Genomic DNA, 23,426 nt, shown 5'->3' with positions numbered 1-23,426 from the left:
TCGCCCCATGTAGCCCTACCTAAGCTGGGACTGAAAAAAGACTGGATGGCACTTAAACTAGATAACCCATCACTGACTTTGGGATCTCGTAATGATTACTATCAGCATGGGAAAACTCAAAACCTCAAAGGTGGATTATATCATCTCCCAAATGCTGTCATGCAGGTGTCATTTGGATGACAATGTGCACGGGCCCATGAACCTGGAAAAGAAACCAGTAAATCTGGTAAATAAAATAGCCAAATACCTTGTCATCTAATTAGTGATGCGCATGAATGGATGAACAAGATTCCCACTGTCCCTATATACAATCTAGCGAAACCACAGCCAAGGGAACGGGCTTGGTAGAATCAGCGGGGAAAGAAGACTGTATTGAGCTTGACTCTAGTCTGGCACTGAGAAGAGACATGAGAGGTGTAGAAAAAGTGGGAGGCCCCCCTCCTGAGGGCGCTGCCAGTGAAATACCACTACTCTTATCTTTTCTTCACTTACCCGGTGAGGCAGGAGGGCGAGCCCCATACAGGCTCTTGTTTCTGAGCCAGCCACGACCTGCTCCGGGGACAGAAGCAGGTGGGAGTTTGACTGGGGTTTTACACCTGTCAAACGGCAATGCAGGTATCCTAAGGTGAGCTCAGGGAGGACAGAAACCTCCCGTGGAGCAGAAGAGCAAAAGCTCGCTTGATCTTGATTTTCAGTATGAATAAAGACCGCGAAAGTGGGGCCTCATGATCCTTCTGACTTTTGGGGTTTTAAGAAGGAGGTGTCAGAAAAGCTACCACAAGGATAACTGGCTTATAGCGGCCAAGCGTTCATGGCGACTTCGCTTTTTGATCCTTCGGTGTCGGCTCTTCCTATCATTGTGACGCAGAATTCACCAAGCGTTGAATTGCTCACCCACTAATAGGGAACGTGAGCTGGGTTTAGACCGTCGCGAGACAGGTGAGTTTTACCCTACTGATGATGTGTTGTTGCAATAGTAATCCTGTTCAGTATGAGATAAATCATTCACAGATGACCTAATTCTGGGTCAGGGTGCCGTACGTAGCAGAGCAGCCACCTCGCTATTTTCTATTGAAAGTCAGCCCTCGATCGAAGCTTTTATTGCGCTTTCAGACTAAGCGAGGTCCGGTGGTGGCCTGGACGCCCCATGTGCTCCCGGTGACCCACTGCCTAGGACCATTCAGACTAGCCGGTAAGGGGGAAAATCGCACAAAGTCCCCCCGGTGACCAGATGACCCTCCGAGTCGTCTCCAAGCTGTGCCAAAGAAAAGAAAACAACAAACAAAATGGAGCTGGCTAAGAAAATGAGGGAAAGCTAACCTTACTACAGAAGAAAACCCAAAACACTCAGTCTTATGCATCTTCTAACGCTCTAGCTACCCAAAACCATACAAGACAAAAGGCACCCACCCGTCCTAAACTTGTGTTTCTAAAACAAAAATCAACAGCCTAAACTAATCCACTACACAAAAGTTCACACAAATACACAAGTGAACTACGAATACCAAAGGGAAAACGAGACTGGACACAAGTAACAGGGTACAAAAGAACACAGAGGTTGATACAATATGTCTGAGCAAGGTAATGGCTAAATAAAAGATAACACAAACAAACGAAAGTCCAAGGAGACAAACACAAACCAACAAACCAACAAAGCCGAAGCTATATGAAACACACACACACACACACGCACCAAAAAAAACAAAAGCGAAATGAAACCAAAGCCAAGCAGGACATAAGTCAAATGAAAGGGCTCTTCCTTCTGAAAACCTCTAAGTTATATACTGAATAAACTGCAATCTGATTGGCCGAGAAGCTAATTGATGATGACATAATACGGAAACAATGGTGTAATGATGGGCCAATGGGGGAGGAAGAACAATCAAGGTCAGGAAGTGGGGAACATAGCGACAAAGCACGCATGGACCACACACTGGGACATAAACACATCCATGTGGTCAGTATTTAAAAACATTGGCCACACATTTTTATGGATGCAGACATGATGCTGAGTTTTTAAACTGGGGATAATAGAAATTAAATGAAAGATCTGAGTCTATACTTTCATGTGCATTTAGTTTTAAGCTTGTAGTATGCAGCAGGTCTCCAAGGTGAACAGCCTCTGGCATGTTAGAACAATGTAGGTAAAGAAAGTCAGCAAGTCAGATCCATAACTTTGGGATAAGGATTGCCTCTATGGCTGGATTGGTCGGGCTGGGTTGGGAAGCGGGGCTGGGCGTGAGTCTCGGCTGGACGAGGCGCCGTGTGCCATGGCCACTCTCGGGCGCCCGGTCAAAGACCTCCATCCCCTTCTTGCAGGATGGCCGGGGTGCCAGGGGGGCAAGCCATCATCCATGGCAACGAATCTGGACACGCGCCAGGCCCTTCGCGCGGATCTCCCCAGCTGCGGCGTGGATCAGTCAACCCCCTCCTGCCCAGGGGGGTGCTGGCCAATGTCTAGCAGCTGGCTTAGAACTGGTGAGGACCAGGGGAATTCGACTGTTTAATTAAAACCAAGCATCGTGAAGCCCCGCGGCGGGTGTCAACGCAATGTGATTTCTGCCTAGTGCTCTAAATGTCAAAGTGAAAAAATTCAATGAAGTGCGGCTAAACGGCAGGAAGGTGCCCTGGAAGGACTTGGGGTTGGGTCCTGTTCCAGTAAATCCCTACAAGACCCCAGTAGTTAAGAGTTATCAGCAGGCTCTCCAGAAGAGAGTGACCCGGGATGGACTATACAGAAAACACGTTCTAGATGCTCCTCACCTGGCTGGGTTTAAACGGTACCTTATACAGGACCTAGATATGGTAACCTGCTCTCAGGAGGTAGGTATTTAAAACTGGGCAGAGACTCACAAAGTACATATTTTAATTTATTAGCACAGAATTCACCCATCTGAGATTGTGCCAACTCTAAAAATAAACCCTAAAAACATTTTTTTTGATAGACAACATTTCCAGATTCCTTGATGTTTGTGAAGGACATTCCCAAAATGCGTACTTTTTTTTACCAACTGAGGATGACTGGAATGTCTCACAAAACCATTGCTAATTACATAAAAAACATCAACCGGTTCCTGTGATACATCCTGAATGCCATCAACCTAGGAAAGGAGGATCGCAGCCTGGCTAACGTCATCATCATCTTTCAGAGCATCCTAAAGGACATTCAGCAAAAAGGCAGCTAGGATGTCTCACAGGAAGTCATCAAAAAGAGGTATTTTCCATTTGGAACTCTGATTCCAGTTTGTTTCCGGTTCCAGTACATGACGGGAATTGACGTTGATGGTACTACTCCTTCTGCCACAGATACAGACAGCTGCAGAGTCCTTGGCCTAGAGCCAGTGACTGCTGGAAGGTGCTGAGGGCTACAAAGAGAGATGTGGAGCGGATACTGGAGAAGACACACACCTCTGAAGACATCACCATGCCTGAGCAGCTTTTTGTGCTGTATTACCTGCAGACTATTCTCCAGCTGAAGCACCTGCAGCACCTAGGGGTGATAAAGAATATGACAGTAAGAATGACAGTCGTGCATATTTCAGTTGTTTGGTCAAATTCTAACAATGACACTATTATCTGACATTTATAAAGAGAAAGAATAACAATGATAGTCAGGGCTCATCGCTGTCATTTAGGTGGGCTCCCGTTACTTAGGGCCTTAACAGGGAGACTGGACTGGAGGGTGGGGTGAGGGAGAAGATTCTCTCAGCTCTGTTTTCAGTCAGGCAGAATGAATGCACTTGAGAGTGGAAGTGTGAGAGTGGAATTTGATCTCCACCCCAACTTTTTTTCAGTAACTCCATATGAAACAAGAGTTAGTGAATGGCAAACATCAGGTTCAAACAGCCTCAGCAGCACTAAATCGTAATAATTCTTAATGACACCTCCTCATGTAATATGTAAGCCCCTTCTCTCCTTCACATTCATCTTTTGCACCTCTCTTCCACACCATCCCCTACTTGTGAGTCCTCATTGGGATCCCAGCCGCCTCATTCTACAGAAGCTTAGCACCCAGCCAAGTAGGTCAGACTGACTGATTGAAACACTCAACACTCTCCATACACTTCATTACTGGGTGCTGCTGTTGCTACTGTAAAATGATTATTAGCAGTTTTGAATCAAATATTATTTATTGAATTGCTTGTGATTTCAGGTCCAGGTATGGATGCAGAGAAAGGATTTTGTGTCACAAAGAGGGCAAAAACTGGCGATAATAGCAGTGACAAAGCACACAACCTCCTCACAGCAGCTGGCATGCTTTGCCCTGAGTGAAGAAGAGGAACATGTAAGTCGAATTTACGCTGATATATTCTCTCCAGTTCATTGCCAACATCTGTCTTCAGCATTCAACAATAGTTGAAAAGTACAATAACTGCATTTTGTCTGTTTTTTCAGGTATTTCACCTTTACTTCACTAAACCACGCTGTACTGCCACTGATAGCATCTGTGGAACAGAGACTGAAAATGTTTTCATTTCTTCTGTGGAGGAGCCAATTTATAATCCTTCAAACGACTTGCGAAGACTGCATGAGAAGTAAACCAAATCACAAAGTTGTTTTAATGTATTAATCGAACTGTCCGTGGCTTGGAAACAATAATACACTGTGTGTATGTGTTTGTTTTGTAGATACCATCTCCAATTCACCACCAGCCAGGCTGCCAGGAGGGCATTTGAGACGGCCACAAAGAGGCTCACAGATGCACAGAAGAGCATCGTGGCAGATTATCTGGCCCACTCAGATGGAGGGGATAAGAGTAGAAAAGGAGATAAATGAAGCTCAGAAGAGCATAGAGGCTGATTAGCCACCCCACTCAAATATTCCCAAGACAAAACACTGCGAGACATCTGCCCAACTCGTATTCTTATTGAAAGTTTTGGAATTAAGAGGTCTAATTGTCACCACTTTTGAAAAACTGTTGACTTTATCTGAATGTTTTAAAAGAGCGATCACTCCACTTAAAACAGTTTTCAAATTAGTTCATAATCAGTGGCGCAATGCAAAGAATCGTTTTCAGTGTAAGACATCTGCTTTTAAATTGAAAAAACTCTCAAATCTTTTTTAGATGATGTATTAAAGTAATTACTGATTTATGAATTTAATATTTACAGACAAAGGCAATAGTCATTGTCAGAAGATCGATGATGGCCCAGCATTTCCAGAACGGACACTGGAGTTTCCAGCAGCATTAGACAGGCAACCGCTTGGGAAGAGACATTGACTGAGACAGACTGGACTTCATGAATGACACCAAGAACAGGGCCTACAGGATGAGTCTAGATAACAATTCCTTAAACCTTTTAGTGAAAGTTTCTGAAAAGACTAAGGACTACAGCAATTGTTTTTGGACTACAGAGATATTTCAAAACTTCTTTAAGAAGTTAGACATTTGATAAAAATAAATGTCATTATAAATTTACAAAAACTGTTGTAAATAGTTTAATTGAAAAAAAAAATAATTCAGAACACACAGTTGATTTTGAAATTGTGAGGCAATTATCAACTATAGTGGCTCCTATGTATGTCTGAGCTGTGATTTCTGATTAATAGAGACCTGTCTCTTACACAAAGGACATTTTTCACTCTAACAGGTGTCACTTTCCAGCAGAGTCGGTCACATTCTTGAAGGATTTACTGCATTGGAGCAGATAAGCAGCCTCAGTCCACTGCAGCTTTTAATGTGACAGGTTTCTCATAATGTAAAAGCAATAGAAAAGTGCAACAAATGGAGTTCTTGAAGTTGTTCTCTCATTGTGTCTTCAACAAAATCATATCAATGTGCTTCTTCTGTTTTGTAGAGTCCGCCTGCCACTCTTCTCCAGCCATGTTGCACCGATTGCACTTCATGAATGACACCGTTTGTATTCACCCAGAACAGAACGCACAAGATGATATGATATGATATGGGCCCTAACCCTCTATAAACCCTAGAGGTTTTTTTTTCCTTACTAAGGAGTTTTTGGTTCCTCTCCTCTGTTATCTTCTGGTCTTTTCTATTCTGTATTCACAACATATATGGTCACTTGCTTTGTTAAGTGCCTTGGGCAACCTTGTTGTAAAAGGTGCTATATAAAAAATAAATTGAATTGAATTGAAGATGAGTAGAGAGAACAATTCCTTAATCCTTTTAGTGAAGTTTTCTGAATAGGTTAAGGACTAAATAATTTTTTAGCCATTTTATAACATAATTAAGAAGTTGGAAGTTTGATTTAAAACATTTTCAGAGGTTTATCTTTAAAGGAATGTTTAAAAATGTAAGTTGTCTCTTAAACAAAGGTCATTGTTTGTTCATTGGAACAAGTGTCTCCAGATAATCAGTTAAGCAACCTAAAACAATTGATGATTGTAAATATGACAAGATTGTCGTATTGTAAAAGCTACAGTAAAGTGTAAAGTATATAGATGTTGAATTCTTTTGTTTTTGTCTTCAACACAAATATATGCAGATCTTATCATTTATTTTACTTTTCTGTAGCAGCCGCCTGCCAGTCAGGATGCCAGGAGGTACATGATATGACCCACAAGTACTTAATGATGCAGAGAAGAGCATATGGGAAAAAGAAAATGACATTTATCTATTAACACACCCAGAAGTCAGAAGATGGGTGATGGGACAGCATTTCAAGACCAGACACTGGAAGTTAAATTGAAGTTTTAGAAGTGATTCTTTGTGTTTTGCTTCAACACAATAATATGCTCACATGATTAATTTTTACATAATGCCTGATATTCATTACAGTCCAGGGTTCCCAGGAGTACACATGCCACAGCCAAAATGTGACTAGCTAAAGTACAGCAGACCATAGAGGAAGAACTCTTGCCCACATTTATGTTTCTGCTCTGAAAGGCACTGGATAAAAGTATGTCACATACTGCTGTTCAGCTGCTGATTTTGTGCAAAACATTGCATATGAAAGATTGGAGTGTCAGCATTCTATGCATTTCAGACATGAGTATTATATGTATAAGTTAGATTTGCAACATGTTTTAAAAACTGAAAAATTGTAATATCGCGTAGTTTGCTTTGGTTTCCTTCAGGGGCTCTGGTTTCTACCCATCAGTCCGAAGATATATTGGTGGGTGGTTAAACGGATTCTGGTCAAATTGGCCCTAGGTGTAAGTATATCTATCTGTATGTGCATCTGGCATCCTCAGAAGACTGCTTTATGTTTTAGTTTCTTAATTTCTCTTGATTACTACAGTTTATTTGGAATAATACATTTGTGATTAATGTTAAGTGTTATTTTAATCAACGGAATGTCAATGAGTTAGTACTTATCCTTAAATAACATGCAGTAAAAATGGAAATTTCAGACAGATTATCAGCCAAAGTTTTTGTAACTAAACTGAGATTCCTGTCTTAAACATGCTGCATATGTTTATGGTCGTCTTGAAAAGTGTTTCATCACAATGTAAACGTATATTAAACAGATAACATACTCTATAAAGATGATTTATCTTTTGACAATTTTAAGTCCATACTTCACTTGACTTTGGAAATTATGCCATATATATGCCGGATTTTCTGATTTTTCTTGATTACAGGAAAGCACCACAGTCCATGTGATCTTATTATCTGTGACCAGTGTTGGACCGCTCAGTCAGCACTACATCGTTTTGAAAATTCTTTGGAAACTGGATTCCCAAGATGGAGATTTAACATCATCAATGACATTACTAACATTAAAAAAGTCCTAAAACTAGAGGGGTCTACATCTTACTAACAATCCAGACAGGGAGGAGATGATATGGTCCGTTAAAATATGATATGGTCTGTCTCCCCGTTAAAAAAAAAATACCTTTGACAAAATACGTGCCGGCAGACAGACACGCCTCCGAGGGTTTAAAGGTGGCTTCACGTTCAAAGGATAAAGTCTCCCCGTCCGGATGTCAAAATGCAACTTTGGCAGACAGAAAAAACATCAACAAACCACAAATGTGGACAAGGATTTTACAAGCTGCACCACACTGCACTTTGAAAAGCATTTACATTAGTGTTAGACGCAGGAATTGCCTTTGATTTACGCGCTTACGAAAGCCCTCAGCTCCTGCAGTTGAATATAATGCTGTTACGTGTCGAAGCAGTAACGTACGTCATCCTTCCACTGCAGCACGGGGAATATAGGGAAATGAGCACACGCTACGAATCGTCTCAATCACTCCCTAGAGTTGTAAGGCGCATTGAAGGGTGCACCGCCATCATTAATCGTTGCGCCTCTGTGAAAGGAAAGCTCTTGAGCAGTCTTTGAAACAGCTCGGATGAAACACTTGATTGCTTCCATGTGCATCTGGAGTTCATTTCTTATTTTCACTTCACGCCGCCCAAAGCATTTCTAAAACAGGAGATTCGCGTTTGGGAATGCGCCTGCCCTACAAATAAAACAGGTCTACGGGTCTGAAACCTGCTCCACGGAAAACAGTTTTGTTGCGCTTTTGATCAAAGGGAGATTCGTTGTTCTTACTTTTTGATGACATAACACCCAAAGGGGCTTCTTTGGAGCTGGATTCCAACCAGCATCCTAAAGTTTCTTGGCGGTATCCTTTACAGTTCTCTGTTCGATCGACAAGGGACTGAAGGGGGCAGCTTTCCTCACACATACAGTGCAATGTACTGTAGTGTTCCCGTTCACTGAATTCGCAGTTCTGCATCAGACCTCTAACTCGTTTCCTTAGTCTTGGTCAGCTTGAATTTAAGCCACGAGCCATGCTTCTACTGTATAAACGTCTAGAGGAATCACAAACTATTTGAGAGGCCATCATCCCAGGGGGAACTGACAAAGTCTATCTCTAAACACCTAGCGCAGTCTCTCGAGAGACTGTCAGAAAACGCTTTCTCCGTTTGTGTTGCAAGTAAGTGAAAACGCGGTCTCAACCCAGAGCCACTTGGCAGCAGCAGCACGTAAATACTGTTTCTGTCACTGCACTACTGATACCGACGTTAGCCGACTATACCATGTTCAGCCACCGCTGGAAAACATACTGCTCTAGTACCGAGGGCCGACTTTGAACAGGCACACGCGTCAGACATGGAGAGCGACTAAGATGGGATTCGAACCCATGCGTGCGGAGCACAATGGATTAGCAGTCCATCGCCTTAACCACTCGGCCACCTCGCCGAGGAAACCGGGCTGTCCGGACATGAGTTGGCGCGCTCCAGATTTTCTTTTTCTTTTTTTTCCCTCGTACTCGAGGGTCATTTTCCTGTTCCACATGCAATTTCAACATCTTCCTTGGGAGATGTCAAGCCAGCAAGCCACTGCTGTGCTTCAGTGGCCGGTGTGGAGTTCAGTGGCCCTGTTGTACACGGAAAGCACATTGAGCTCCTTGGACATGAAAAGTTCCAGTTAAAAGCCATTTGTCATCCTTTCTCTTGGTGTCGATGTTGCTATTGTATGTAAAGGTGGCAACTTGCTCAGCGAGCAGGCGGAGCGCACAGCGAATGCAGATGTGTCTGAGCTGTGTGTCCAAGTGGCTGCAAAAGGACAGCGCTCCTGGCGCGCTGTGGCTTAGTTGGTTAAAGCGCCTGCCTAGTAAACAGGAGATCCCGGGTCCGAATCCCAGCGGTGCCTTTTTTTGTTCTGACTTCTCGAACAGGACTGGTCATTATGAACAACCGCCTACGGCTAGACTTAATTAAATGCAAGTATTCATTTCCTGTCTTGAACGACTTGTTTTTCTTAGAATGCAACTTGCAAAACATGAAATGCAAACCTTGCTAATCAGCGCTCGCGGCTGGAAAACAAAAAAGAAGTCAGCAATGTTTTTTCTTTAACCTTAACCCTGCTAATGGAGAAGAGTTAAACGACCGAGTCTACGCAGCTTAAACGGTCCGCACGTCGGGTTCTTAGCTGAAAGGGTGGTAAATCAGGCTCACCCAGTCCTTAATCTTTTAAAGAGGATAAAAAATTGAACCTAGTCGCCACATCACATACATCCTCTTCAATGATAAGAAGGTGACATCTGTCCTCGCTCCAGAGTAAATCACACGTTGAGGGCATTTTTTTTCCACTTTACCATGAGTCGGGCTCGGCTGCACAGAGGTGAGAGCAGAGCAATGAGGTCACGGGGACAGGGGAGTCACACGCTGGCGGTTTGAACACACGGAAGATCACTGAGGGATCTACAGTATATGGACCCTCTGTGCGCCACCCGTCCAAACTCTGGACTCTGAATCCTGCCATCCGAGTTTAGATCTCGGCGGAACCTGAGCCGCAGTTCCTTCTTAAAACGTAATCTGGTGAGCATTTCTAGAATCGTACTTGTATAGATGCAGCCTTTAATGTGTTGCTAGGTTAAAATTGATGACTTCTTGAACTTCAGTAGGCAATTGCCCTCTTGATTTCGGATTTAATTGCTTTACTACAGGGGTGCTTTTATGATGACAGAGTCATGTTCAGGTACTTTGCTGGATGGAGGAAGCTCATTTCGGACTCTGTGATCTGCTCACCTGGAAAGGTCTGCTGTACTACTACAAGAGAGAAGTAGAGTCTGGAAGAAGGGACAATTTTATGATGCTTTGGAAGAAAGTGTTTTTTTTTTTTCTTTGAAATCGAAATGAATCAGAATATCAGTGCAAAGGACAAACTCTTGGTTTGGTTTAAAGAGATATGGTTTTAAACAGACAGAATGTAGAAAACAGGTGTTTCTCACTTTTGGAAAAGAATGGAACGGGGGTAATGTTTTACTAGTTGCAGTGCTGAGCTCACTGGGTTACAGTCGTGCAGTGTGACGCCAGTGGCGCAATGGATAACGTGTCTGACTACGGATCAGGAGATTGTAGGTTCGACTCCTACCTGGCTCGGGTCACTTTTAAACGCATCCGGCTACTCCCTAAGTAGCCTGTGCTACTTACTGTATGTGGGTGTAATCGTACCCAGTACGAGATTTCCTTCATGTAAATGAACTGCACCTGGGCTCAGTACGGTGCTGAGAGCCCAGCGTTGCTGTTCTAATTAGCACGCACTGCATCGGCTATGAACCCGAACATTTCAATTATTCCGATCAGTAAGTCAACACGTAGTCCACATGAAAGGTAGAAATATTCTCTTGTCTGTCTCTTGTTTGTATATAACTGAATGTCCCTGACAATGTACTGTTAGTTTTAATTGAAGAACGGCATTTGTGTTCAAATATAGCAGACAAGTTTACGTAACTGCTCATGCGACACTCAGTTGTAATTAGTCAAGAAATAAAGTCGAACAACAGCTGCGGGTTTGAATGTGAACGTATCAGATTGCAGCGCCTTTTACTTCCATTGACAAATGATAGATATTCGAAGAGAGATCCTTCAGACCGGCAAGCAAACCCACGGCTTTATCGGTTTTCTATCTAGGCAACGTTGGTGTCTGCAATAGCATAAATGAAAGCGCGATGCAATTTCTGTGGCTACATTTGTTGCACTTCATGCACAGTAAGAGTGTTTCTAACACCAAATAAAAACTCAACAATTAGCGATCACGCCTTCTCCTCAGTTAACCCACTGAAACCCTCGCTGATAAGAGTTCTTTACTGCGTGCTTTACGAGCACCTATCGTGTCGGTTCTTTGAGCTTTATTGACCCGGTTTTCAAAGGCATAAGTAGAGCACCAGACGTGCGAACGCAAAATGTGTGGTTATCTGAAGAATTGATTTCCATGGCAGTGGGTCCAAGCGATTTAGCGCTTTTATAGTACCAGAGAAGGAGAAGCGGCACTTCGCCTCTGCCACGCAGGCACACTACAACGTGCAGCAGACACTGTAGCCGGCAGGATTTGAACCTGCGCGGGGAGTCCCCACTGGATGTCGAGTCCATCGCCTTAACCACTCGGCCACGACTACGGCGAGATTGTGGCCGCCGCATTCCTCCTATAATCTAACACGAGTGCGAGGTGGCTGGGGAAACCTTTTCAGAGTCGCTCCCCGTGAAAAAAAAAATACCTCATCCGGGTACTGACCTGGCTCACAGCTTCTAAGCTTCAGAGGGTTTTCAGTTGCGAGTTGAAAGGGGATGCAAGTGATGGAGCCGCTCGCTGCAAAAGCCACTGCATTGGCCGGGAATCGAACCCAGGACTCCCGCGTGACAGGCAAGAATTCTACCACTGAACCACCAATGCACGCTGTAAGGGTCTCCAAAAAAGACGCTTTTTTACCACTCTGTGCTGGATGTTGGGTCCCAAGGGAACTTCTGGACGAGTGAGAATTTTCTGCTATCAAAATTTGGTTTCGGAGACTTTTGGCAGCCTACAGATGCAGCCATTCAAAATGCACGGGCGATACCGCATTATTTTGCGGTACGCTGTACGCAGTCTACCGCAAGCTACCGGTAAATACCGCGAGTTACCGTAAATTCTCCTATAATACGACAAGCAAAATAATAGTATCCGGAATTTCCGCAAGGTGGAGCTAATAAAGCTCAACCTCTCATGTTTGAGCTGTGGCCATCAAAGTCTTTAACGAAGATATTACTAATAGTATTAATAATGAATGACCTTGGACAAGCTGTAAGTGTAAGCTCAAAGTATTGCCCTGGTCAACATTCTTTTTTTCATCGACCGTCTTTGTAAAAGTAACACTACAGCATTTCGCAATCACGCATTTGTTTCCAATCATGCAAAGTACAGTAATTTTTGAGAATCGATTCACCATGCCTTTCACATGCTCATAAAAGAGATTGATTTAGGAACATAAACATATTACCGTATGAAAACTGTACTGTATACAGTATGTATATGTATATTTAATGTCTTAACTGTGCCCGTTTAAGTATTGAATATTCATATCTAATTTTACCACTGAAGGGAAATCTTAGTAGCTGAGCATAAAAAGAATAGGAGCATACTGCAACGTGTGTGAAGGCCATAAACGATATTAATTTTGGAACATAAACATACAGTATATGGCTGGTCTTGGTACTTTAAAGAAAACATACACGAAACATGGTTTCATTATGACCAGAATCGGTCTTGAGATATTTTTAACTTGATTTACAGTATTTGAGAGGTATGTCTTAACACCGATACTACAGTGCTTAAGTACTGCTCACGTATATGTTTCTAGGTTTATATTATGCATTTCATACGGTCAAATTACTTTTGAGCAACTAATAAGAAGCGCGAAACGGTATGCGTTTTAGTTTCGTTTTTGTGCTGGGACCCGTGGATTGATTAGAGATATCAAGTACATACAAGTCATTTTTTAAATGTTGTAGTTCGTCTTGAAAAAATGTTACGAGTACATCATCTATCAACAATTACACAGGTTCTGTTTCCATATTGCGGATTTTGGTTACGTAATATTATTTTCTAGATTTCACGTTGTGAATATATGATTTGGGCAAACAGAGCCGCAAAGAAGTACATTATGGGTTGTTGTTGTTTTTTTTTGCAGTTTTATCTAGAACAAGCGATGCTTAAACCTTTGTCTGATTCTTGTGAAACTATCCACACGACAGTTACAGTACCTAGGAGTTGACTTCAGTGATTTCACTGATGGGATGTTTCTAAAAATCCATCCTCTGTAAAACGTCTTCTCTAGTTGTCCTGCATATGTTTTCGCTAATGAAGCTGTGTGTTCTGAGCCTGGATCTCTACATTTCTGTATGAACCAGCTTAGAGGGCTAAAGACAGCTTGTGTTTAAATTGAGTGTAAGGCAATTTATGCTTCTAAAGTCATGGTCAGCATTTATTATTGTACTGTGCTGTAAACTTGTTCTGTGCCTAGTCACATTATTTTATAGCGTTTTTATAGTGTTATCAAATCCGGTGGCGCTGTGTGTTAGTTTCCTGACTCCCATGTCACATGGTCTGTGATTGAAACCTGTGAAACCGGTTTAATTCGTCACAGCCAGCACTCCGGCAGAGAGGGGGTTGTACTCGTAAAGTAGAAGCAGGCGAGATTTCCAGCGAAAGACACCTCCCCCCCACCCTCATACGATTCAAATTGTATTACAGCATTGTAATTACACATTGTAATTGTATTACACATTGTACACATGCTTAAAAGAGAAGAGAGAAAACGCAAGCCTTCTTCAGGTGTGAGGGTCTTCTGCTCAGAATGAAACGCTAAAATGTAATGTAGGCTCTGAATGGGTTCAATTATGATTTGGGCTTGATTAAGGTCGCTGCCTTTCATCTAAAACCCTACTTGAATCCTTCTAAACTAAAAATCAGTGTTAGTGAGTTCTAAATAAAGAGGTATCCAGGTAACAGTGAAACGGGCGGACAGTCTGGGGAGATCGCCCGTTTTCCATGTAAATAGTTCCCTGGTTCCGCACCCCTTGGTGTTTCTCTCGCTCTCTCTCGGGTCACCTGATCATTAGCTCGAAAGATTTCAGTGCTTTGTGTATATTCTAATGGTAGTGGGGCCAGGGTGTGTGGGAACAGGTTTGGTTGAAATTGCATTGGAGATCTATGTTCTTCACACCTGAAACATTTTCTCTGAAAGCATTTTCTTCGCAGTTTAACCGATCTTGTTACAGCATGTTACAGTTTACTATTATTAACCATATTAATTTTAAGTGCTTAATGCCATTTTTTGACCAGGCACGAATATTCTTAAGTCCATATCTTCGCAAGGGAATCAGTGCGAATTGCAAAACTAATTAAATTAAAACTACTAACTACTAACTAATACTAATTAAAACAAACCAGAAACGTGTTGTTCTGTCTAATGACATTACAAGTGGAAAGATTACAGATTTTAATCGTCTTTAATTTTGTTATGTTATACATTTTAGAAACGTTTCATCCATACAAACACCACAAAACTATTTTCGATTGTATTTCTGAATAGTATGTTACACTTAGTTCACTGTTTTAAATACATCTAATTAAGAAAGTTAGGTGTTAGCATAAACTATTAGCAATCAATAATATTAAATTTAGCACTGTAATAAGCTGTTGCACTTTCCCCCGCATCTTGTAAAAATATATTTTCATTGTTCAAATATACATTAAGTCTGACTATCATATAATAAGTTAAATACAAAACTAAAGAAAAAATGGGGTTAAATATAATTCAAAATATTTTGCTAACAATGTTAACTGTTTATGAATAATAAAATGTATTAACTAAGGAGTAGGATGGCACAGTTGTTAGTATGTTTTTTGTTTTGTTTCTTTTTCATAAATACAACAGTAGTACCTGATGTCTCAGTGGCTTTCAAAATTAAATTATGCATGCAAACCTGTGAACTAGAAAGATAACTAAGATATCCATCCATTTATAATGGTGGCGAAGTGGTTAGCATTGCTATCTTGCAGCACTGGGGTCCTAGGTTCAATTCCTGCCATCCTGTGTGTGTGGGGTTTACATGTTCTCTCTGGGTTACATGGTTTTTCTCCATATGTGTGATATGACTCCCTCTCGCACTCCAAAACATACTGGTAAGTTAATTGGTTTATGGGAAAACTGGCCCTGGTGTGTGTGTGTTTGTGTCTGTCTGTCCTGTGATGGACTGGCGCTACGTCCAGGGTGTATTCTGCCTTGTGTCCGTTGCTTACTGGGATAGGCTCCAAATCCTCTGTACTGTATAAAGAGATTAGAAATGGATGGAAGTAAAGGCACTGTGTGGATGGAACTATACACAGTGTTAGAAACCCACGATGAAATGGCAGCATCTCACTGAGAATAAAATATTTTATAGTGCTGGCTTAAGGAAACAGCCTTTCCACCTCTCTTGCACATCAGTATCCATACCTAGTTATTTAAACAAATTGCCTCTAATTATAAACATCTTAATATGCTGGCTCTGTGGATCCGCATCAGCTATGTTTGCCCATTCCTTCAATTCATGTGCATCCAACACACAGTTCAATGCCAGCAACTACACATAATCTAAAATACAATCCTTATTTCAGTATCTATGTAAACATATAGTCTGTTAACTTCATCTTCATCAAAAGTATGCCTAACCCCAATAGGAAGTGTTCTTGTTATAAGTGTATTCCTCAGCTTTCCCCAAATTATCTTCTTCTTGCCAACATCTCTAGTCTTTTATCCTGCAATAACTCAGCCAACACTTAAATCTCCAAAAGCTGCTTGTGTTAATTTCTTTAAATCACAAATATCATGTGTAAATACTGGCCATGTAATACTCTGCATTGTGGAATAATAGTTTATTTTAAAGTGAACTAGAGAAATCAAGAAAGGCTTTTTTTCTAGAATCAATAAATGCACATCCTGTTCACTGGGGAAATTAAATCCACACTGAGCAATCTTCAATATGTTCAGAATATGACAGCAAGAATCCTATCAGGGATGCATTACACCTGTTTTCAAGTCCTTGCACTGGTTACCGATCAGATTTCGAGTCAACTTCAAAATCCTTATCCTCCTTATATACTGTCCTACAACTGTTATTATTGATCACCGAATTATTGTACTTGACATGACTTCATTCAGCCTTTCCTGAACGTCTATGACAAGCAGAGAGAGTGCTGTTTCTGGTGCGATCTTTTGCAGCTGACATTTCACTGTTTTAAACGAACAAGAAATTAGATTGCTCATAAATCAGTTATTCTATATAAACACAGCGTAATTGCCCTCCGAAAATCCTCTTTTTCTTGTTCGTTTTAGAGACCTTGATCGAAACTGATTTTAGATGTCAGACAGGATTTATTTTCTCTGTATTTCCTACATTGCTTTGTCGAGATTTTAACTTTATATCTAACTTTATATCTAGGCTCAGATTTCAACTATAAATCGTACAGTAATTAATAGCAGTAAATACTGATGTTTTGCGCCCTCTTACCACAAAAATATATGTTTTGTAGTTGGGATTAACTTTATTTCGTACGCGTAGCTACTCCGATTCGGACACCGAACAGTTAAATATGGCGGCAAATCAGACATCCGGGGGGGGGGGGGCGTCTTCTCGCCTCCATAACTAAAATGCCAAATAGGAGTGGCTTAAGCGACATACACAGTCGTGTAACTGACAGTTTGAGGTAGCCTATCGTGTAAATTTCGCTTTGTTGCTGATAGGTTAAGCTTTCGAAACTCTGCCCCAAAGTCATGTGACTGATTTTTCGCCCTGTTTCGTTGGTTAAACGCAATGATCACAAGCACCACCATGGTAACTGGGATGTGTAGTTTTTAATTCCGTTTGAATTATAACTGTACGTACTGTCTTCATATTTGGCCAGGGCTTTAAAGAGAAGGCGCGCCAAAAAATGTCGGTGCCGTCGTCTCCGCTTTAAAGGTACCCCCGTGCTGGAAGAATTTGACCTCGGAACGTTTGCCCAGCGTAGGTATAGTGGACATAAAAACAAGAGTTCGCTGGCATTATATCCTAGAAGACACAGACCGGCACCAGACCGGTAAATGCTTGATGAACTAGGGATTGGACAGTTTCCAAGTGCTTGTACAATCGATGGAAATGTTCAAATAAATGTGCAAAAGAAATAAACAAAATAATCATTTATTTCTTTATCATATTGGCTAGCTAATGTCCTCTCTTTGCTAGTTAGTGGCTGTGTTTCTGCGTTGGGAAGCAACGGGTGACTGTTCTCAGGCGGAAGATGTAAACAGCTTAATTTTCGTGTTAAATCATTTTTAAAAATTAAAATTCATTCTATACAGCAATCACATATTTGGGTACCGTTTCATAAAACTTTCATGCTTAAAATGTTTAGGGAGAAATGGAAGACTGGTGTGTATTTTTTCTTTAAACTATCAAGACCAGCCATACACAGTACAGTTTATGTACATACAGTAATGTTTATGTTCCTAAATTAATATCGTTTATGACCTTCAGATGCGTTATGCTCCTCTTCTTTTTATGCTCAGCTACTAAAATTTCCCTTTAGTGGTAAAATTCCATATAAATATTCAAAACTAAGCGGATTGAAATGTGCACAGTAAAGACATTAAATGATTAAATCTTTTCACTACCAACCAATGCACCACGAGTGCCCCTGTCGGTCATTTTGGCCAGCCAATCACTTACCGCGGTGCCCTACGATGCCCTGCGGGTTGGTTACTGTACCACGGGTTTTTACCGCTCATTTTGAATGGCTGCATCTGTAGGTTGTCTCTCGCAGTGTTCAGGAATTGCATTCCGAAACTGAGTCAGATCAAAAGTTGTAAGAAAAGCACCTATGGTGTCGGTTCTAACAGCTTTATTGATTCGATGTTAAAGGCCGGAAATGGGGCACAAGACACGCGACCGCAAAAAGCGTCGCCATCTGCTTCCAGCTGCAAAATGCCGTTTGCGGACGCTGAAGCATTTGAACTTGAACTTTATTGCCATATGTAACCGGTACTGGTACAATGGAATTCTTACTTACAGAAGGTCTCTCGATTGTAAAACAAGTGTAAAAAACAAGACAAAGTGCAAACAGTGCATCAAGACAATGTACAAACAAACAATAGACAATGTGCAAGTAAACATGTAGACATTTCTTTCCAAGGCAGCGGGTACAAGCGATCTCGCGTTTTAAAACCACCAGGAAAAGCAGAAAGGCACTTTTCCTTGCTTGCGCCGGCACACGACGACGTGAGGAGGACACCGTAGTCGGCAGGATTCGAACCTGCGCGGGGAGACCCCAATGGATTTCTAGTCCATCGCCTTAAACACTCGGCCACAACTACAGCGAGCGCCGCCGTTGTTGCATTCTTGCTACAATCTCACATGGATCGCGAGGCGCCGGCGGAAACCTTTTTCAAAGTCGATCTCCATTAAAAAAAAAACCTTTCCAAAATACAAGCCTTGCAGACAGACACGCCTCAGAGGAATTAAGGGTTGCTTCATGTGGGAATGATATAGTCTCCCCGTCCGGACAGGAAAATGGCACTTTGTTAGACCCAAAAAAACAATCAACAACAGACAAATGTCTACAAGCATTTTAGAAGCCGCACTTGAAATAGCTCTTACATTCGTGTTAGACGCAGGAATCGCCTTTTTATTGACCCTCTTACGAACGCCATAGAAAGCAAAGCAGAGCAGAGCAGAGCAGAACAAAACGAACAAAATAAAACCCTCACGTCCTGCACTTGAATATAATGCCGTTACGTGCCGAAGCGGTATTGGACGTCATCCTAGCACTGCAACCCGGGGCGTACGGTATATGGGAACGAGCACACGTCACGAATCGTCTCTAATCACTCCCTGCACTGTAAGGCGCCTTGAAGCGTGCACCCTCAACATTCATCTTTGCGCATCTGTGAAAGGTAAACTCTTGAGCAAACTCTGAACCAGACGCTCAAACTCCAGCTAGGATTAGGGGTAGCATTCCCACGCTACTTGAACACTTTGTTTACGCTCAGTTCTGGATTTTGGGAACTTTAGGACGAGTGGGACTTTTCTCCTATCTGTCAATTCGTTTTGTTTTGGAGACTCTTGGCTGTCTGTGTTGTACAGTGCAGCGTGAAGAAAACGTTTTCGAAAACTGTGCCGGCTCAAAAGTTGTAAGAAATCCTCTCCAGCTCTTTTAAGTCTCTTCAGTTTTGTCATTTAAAGTGAAACTAGATGTATAACTGGAGCCTCACTTATGCAAATGGTGAGGCTCCAGTTCGACATCTAGTTTCACTTTATATGACAGAAGTACGTCAGACTGCGCTGGACTGGGGGATCACTTCCGGTTATTTTTACCATCTTAAACATTTGAAATCCTCCCCTAGGCAATTGTGACACTTCATCTTGGCTCCACCTACGACACTCTTCAATCTTCCATCACTTCTCTCTTCTCCCGCAACACTCTCGTCTGTCGGCAGTATGTGGCGTCTTTGCAAAACCACCGATCTCACCACAGTAACGGGTTTTGGCAAGAGCGGAGGAGACTGCCTGGCCCAAACGGGGATCGAACCCGCGACCTTGGCGTTATTAGCACCACGCTCTAACCAACTGAGCTAACAGGCCTCGTGCCCGCTGTCTTCGCTGTGCTGCAAAAAATGGAATTCAGAGAAATTTCTTTTGTCCTTCTTTGAATAGAAAGCCCTGCGATTCAGTGTACGGGCTTTCTCGTGCTGTTTAATGGTTCTTGTATCCCAAATCCTACACTGGCCTGAAGTGCCCCCCCATTTCACAGCATTTTTCAGCTGATTTCAAATGTACCTAAAGGAGAAGCATTATTGAAGACCATCAATTACCAAGAGCTTTTGTCAAAGGTTTTGGTGGTCACTTTTAATGACCACAGAGAGCTATGACCTCGGATTTACATCTCATCCAAAAGACGGCGCCTTTTTACCACACAGCGTCTCCGTCACTATACTGGGGCATTGGGACCCGCACAGACCTCAGGGTGAGTGCCCCACCGCTGGCTCCATTAACACCGCTTCCAGCTGTAAGCTTTGCTTTTCCCTGTAGGTCACCCTCATCCGGGTACTGACCTGGCTCACAGCTTCTAAGCTTCAGAGGGTTTTCAGTTGCGAGTTGAAAGGGGATGCAAGTGATGGAGCCGCTCGCTGCAAAAGCCACTGCATTGGCCGGGAATCGAACCCGGGCCTCCCGCGTGGCAGGCGAGAATTCTACCACTGAACCACCAATGCACGCTGTAAGGGTCTCCAAAAAAGACGCTTTTTTACCACTCTGTGCTGGATGTTGGGTCCCAAGGGAACTTCTGGACGAGTGAGAATTTTCTGCTATCAAAATTTGGTTTCGGAGACTTTTGGCAGCCTACAGATGCAGCCATTCAAAATGCACGGGCGATACCGCATTATTTTGCGGTACGCTGTACGCAGTCTACCGCAAGCTACCGGTAAATACCGCGAGTTACCGTAAATTCTCCTATAATACGACAAGCAAAATAATAGTATCCGGAATTTCCGCAAGGTGGAGCTAATAAAGCTCAACCTCTCATGTTTGAGCTGTGGCCATCAAAGTCTTTAACGAAGATATTACTAATAGTATTAATAATGAATGACCTTGGACAAGCTGTAAGTGTAAACTCAAAATATTGCCCTGGTCAACATTCTTTCTTTCATCGACCGTCTTTGTAAAAGTAACACTACAGCATTTCGCAATCACGCATTTGTTTCCAATCATGCAAAGTACAGTAATTTTTGAGAATCGATTCACCATGCCTTTCACATGCTCATAAAAGAGATTGATTTAGGAACATAAACATATTACCGTATGAAAACTGTACTGTATACAGTATGTATATGTATATTTAATGTCTTAACTGTGCCCGTTTAAGTATTGAATATTCATATCTAATTTTACCACTGAAGGGAAATCTTAGGAGCTGAGCATAAAAAGAATAGGAGCATACTGCAACGCGTGTGAAGGCCATAAACGATATTAATTTTGGAACATAAACATACAGTATATGGCTGGTCTTGGTACTTTAAAGAAAACATACACGAAACATGGTTTCATTATGACCAGAATCGGTCTTGAGATATTTTTAACTTGATTTACAGTATTTGAGAGGTATGTCTTAACACCGATACTACAGTGCTTAAGTACTGCTCACGTATATGTTTCTAGGTTTATATTATGCATTTCATACGGTCAAATTACTTTTGAGCAACTAATAAGAAGCGCGAAACGGTATGCGTTTTAGTTTCGTTTTTGTGCTGGGACCCGTGGATTGATTAGAGATATCAAGTACATACAAGTCATTTTTTAAATGTTGTAGTTCGTCTTGAAAAAATGTTACGAGTACATCATCTATCAACAATTACACAGGTTCTGTTTCCATATTGCGGATTTTGGTTACGTAATATTATTTTCTAGATTTCACGTTGTGAATATATGATTTGGGCAAACAGAGCCGCAAAGAAGTACATTATGGGTTGTTGTTGTTTTTTTTTGCAGTTTTATCTAGAACAAGCGATGCTTAAACCTTTGTCTGATTCTTGTGAAACTATCCACACGACAGTTACAGTACCTAGGAGTTGACTTCAGTGATGTCACTGATGGGATGTTTCTAAAAATCCATCCTCTGTAAAACGTCTTCTCTCGTTGTCCTGCATATGTTTTCGCTAATGAAGCTGTGTGTTCTGAGCCTGGATCTCTACATTTCTGTATGAACCAGCTTAGAGGGCTAAAGACAGCTTGTGTTTAAATCGAGTGTAAGGCAATTTATGCTTCTAAAGTCATGGTCAGCATTTATTATTGTACTGTGCTGTAAACTTGTTCTGTGCCTAGTCACATTATTTTATAGCGTTTTTATAGTGTTATCAAATCCGGTGGCGCTGTGTGTTAGTTTCCTGACTCCCATGTCACATGGTCTGTGATTGAAACCTGTGAAACCGGTTTAATTCGTCACAGCCAGCACTCCGGCAGAGAGGGGGTTGTACTCGTAAAGTAGAAGCAGGCGAGATTTCCAGCGAAAGACACCTCCCCCCCACCCTCATATGATTCAAATTGTATTACAGCATTGTAATTACACATTGTAATTGTATTACACATTGTACACATGCTTAAAAGAGAAGAGAGAAAACGCAAGCCTTCTTCAGGTGTGAGGGTCTTCTGCTCAGAATGAAACGCTAAAATGTAATGTAGGCTCTGAATGGGTTCAATTATGATTTGGGCTTGATTAAGGTCGCTGCCTTTCATCTAAAACCCTACTTGAATCCTTCTAAACTAAAAATCAGTGTTAGTGAGTTAAATAAAGAGGTATCCAGGTAACAGTGAAACGGGCGGACAGTCTGGGGAGATCGCCCGTTTTCCATGTAAATAGTTCCCTGGTTCCGCACCCCTTGGTGTTTCTCTCGCTCTCTCTCGGGTCACCTGATCATTAGCTCGAAAGATTTCAGTGCTTTGTGTATATTCTAATGGTAGTGGGGCCAGGGTGTGTGGGAACAGGTTTGGTTGAAATTGCATTGGAGATCTATGTTCTTCACACCTGAAACATTTTCTCTGAAAGCATTTTCTTCGCAGTTTAACCGATCTTGTTACAGCATGTTACAGTTTACTATTATTAACCATATTAATTTTAAGTGCTTAATGCCATTTTTTGACCAGGCACGAATATTCTTAAGTCCATATCTTCGCAAGGGAATCAGTGCGAATTGCAAAACTAATTAAATTAAAACTACTAACTACTAACTAATACTAATTAAAACAAACCAGAAACGTGTTGTTCTGTCTAATGACATTACAAGTGGAAAGATTACAGATTTTAATCGTCTTTAATTTTGTTACGTTATACATTTTAGAAACGTTTCATCCATACAAACACCACAAAACTATTTTCGATTGTATTTCTGAATAGTATGTTACACTTAGTTCACTGTTTTAAATACATCTAATTAAGAAAGTTAGGTGTTAGCATAAACTATTAGCAATCAATAATATTAAATTTAGCACTGTAATAAGCTGTTGCACTTTCCCCCGCATCTTGTAAAAATATATTTTCATTGTTCAAATATACATTAAGTCTGACTATCATATAATAAGTTAAATACAAAACTAAAGAAAAAATAGGGTTAAATATAATTCAAAATATTTTGCTAACAATGTTAACTGTTTATGAATAATAAAATGTATTAACTAAGGA

General features: G+C 41.5%; 6 non-coding genes and 1 pseudogene across 6 annotated transcripts; 1 reads left to right on the top strand and 6 right to left on the bottom strand.

Moving 5' to 3' along the window:
- Window positions 1-346: 346 nt before the first annotated feature.
- Window positions 347-1,099, top strand: LOC148807323 (28S ribosomal RNA; annotated as a pseudogene; the record flags this gene model as incomplete).
- Window positions 1,100-9,034: 7,935 nt separating this feature from the next.
- Window positions 9,035-9,116, bottom strand: trnas-gcu (transfer RNA serine (anticodon GCU)). Its single transcript has one exon. It is a non-coding gene; the product is annotated as a tRNA-Ser (tRNA).
- A 2,619-nt stretch (window positions 9,117-11,735) lies between these two features.
- Window positions 11,736-11,817, bottom strand: trnas-cga (transfer RNA serine (anticodon CGA)). Its single transcript has one exon. It is a non-coding gene; the product is annotated as a tRNA-Ser (tRNA).
- Window positions 11,818-12,021: 204 nt separating this feature from the next.
- On the bottom strand, window positions 12,022-12,092 carry trnad-guc (transfer RNA aspartic acid (anticodon GUC)). The gene has a single exon. It is a non-coding gene; the product is annotated as a tRNA-Asp (tRNA).
- A 6,396-nt stretch (window positions 12,093-18,488) lies between these two features.
- On the bottom strand, window positions 18,489-18,570 carry trnas-aga (transfer RNA serine (anticodon AGA)). The gene has a single exon. It is a non-coding gene; the product is annotated as a tRNA-Ser (tRNA).
- Window positions 18,571-19,763: 1,193 nt separating this feature from the next.
- On the bottom strand, window positions 19,764-19,837 carry trnai-aau (transfer RNA isoleucine (anticodon AAU)). The gene has a single exon. It is a non-coding gene; the product is annotated as a tRNA-Ile (tRNA).
- A 558-nt stretch (window positions 19,838-20,395) lies between these two features.
- On the bottom strand, window positions 20,396-20,466 carry trnag-gcc (transfer RNA glycine (anticodon GCC)). Its single transcript has one exon. It is a non-coding gene; the product is annotated as a tRNA-Gly (tRNA).
- Between the last annotated feature and the right edge of the window lie 2,960 nt (window positions 20,467-23,426).

Source organism: Atractosteus spatula, unplaced genomic scaffold (assembly GCF_055471065.1).
Source record: "Atractosteus spatula isolate fAtrSpa1 unplaced genomic scaffold, fAtrSpa1.hap1 Scaffold_36, whole genome shotgun sequence".
Lineage (NCBI taxonomy): Eukaryota > Metazoa > Chordata > Actinopteri > Semionotiformes > Lepisosteidae > Atractosteus > Atractosteus spatula.
Note: the sequence above shows the minus strand (reverse complement) of the source record. Positions and strands in the feature narration are given on the sequence as shown.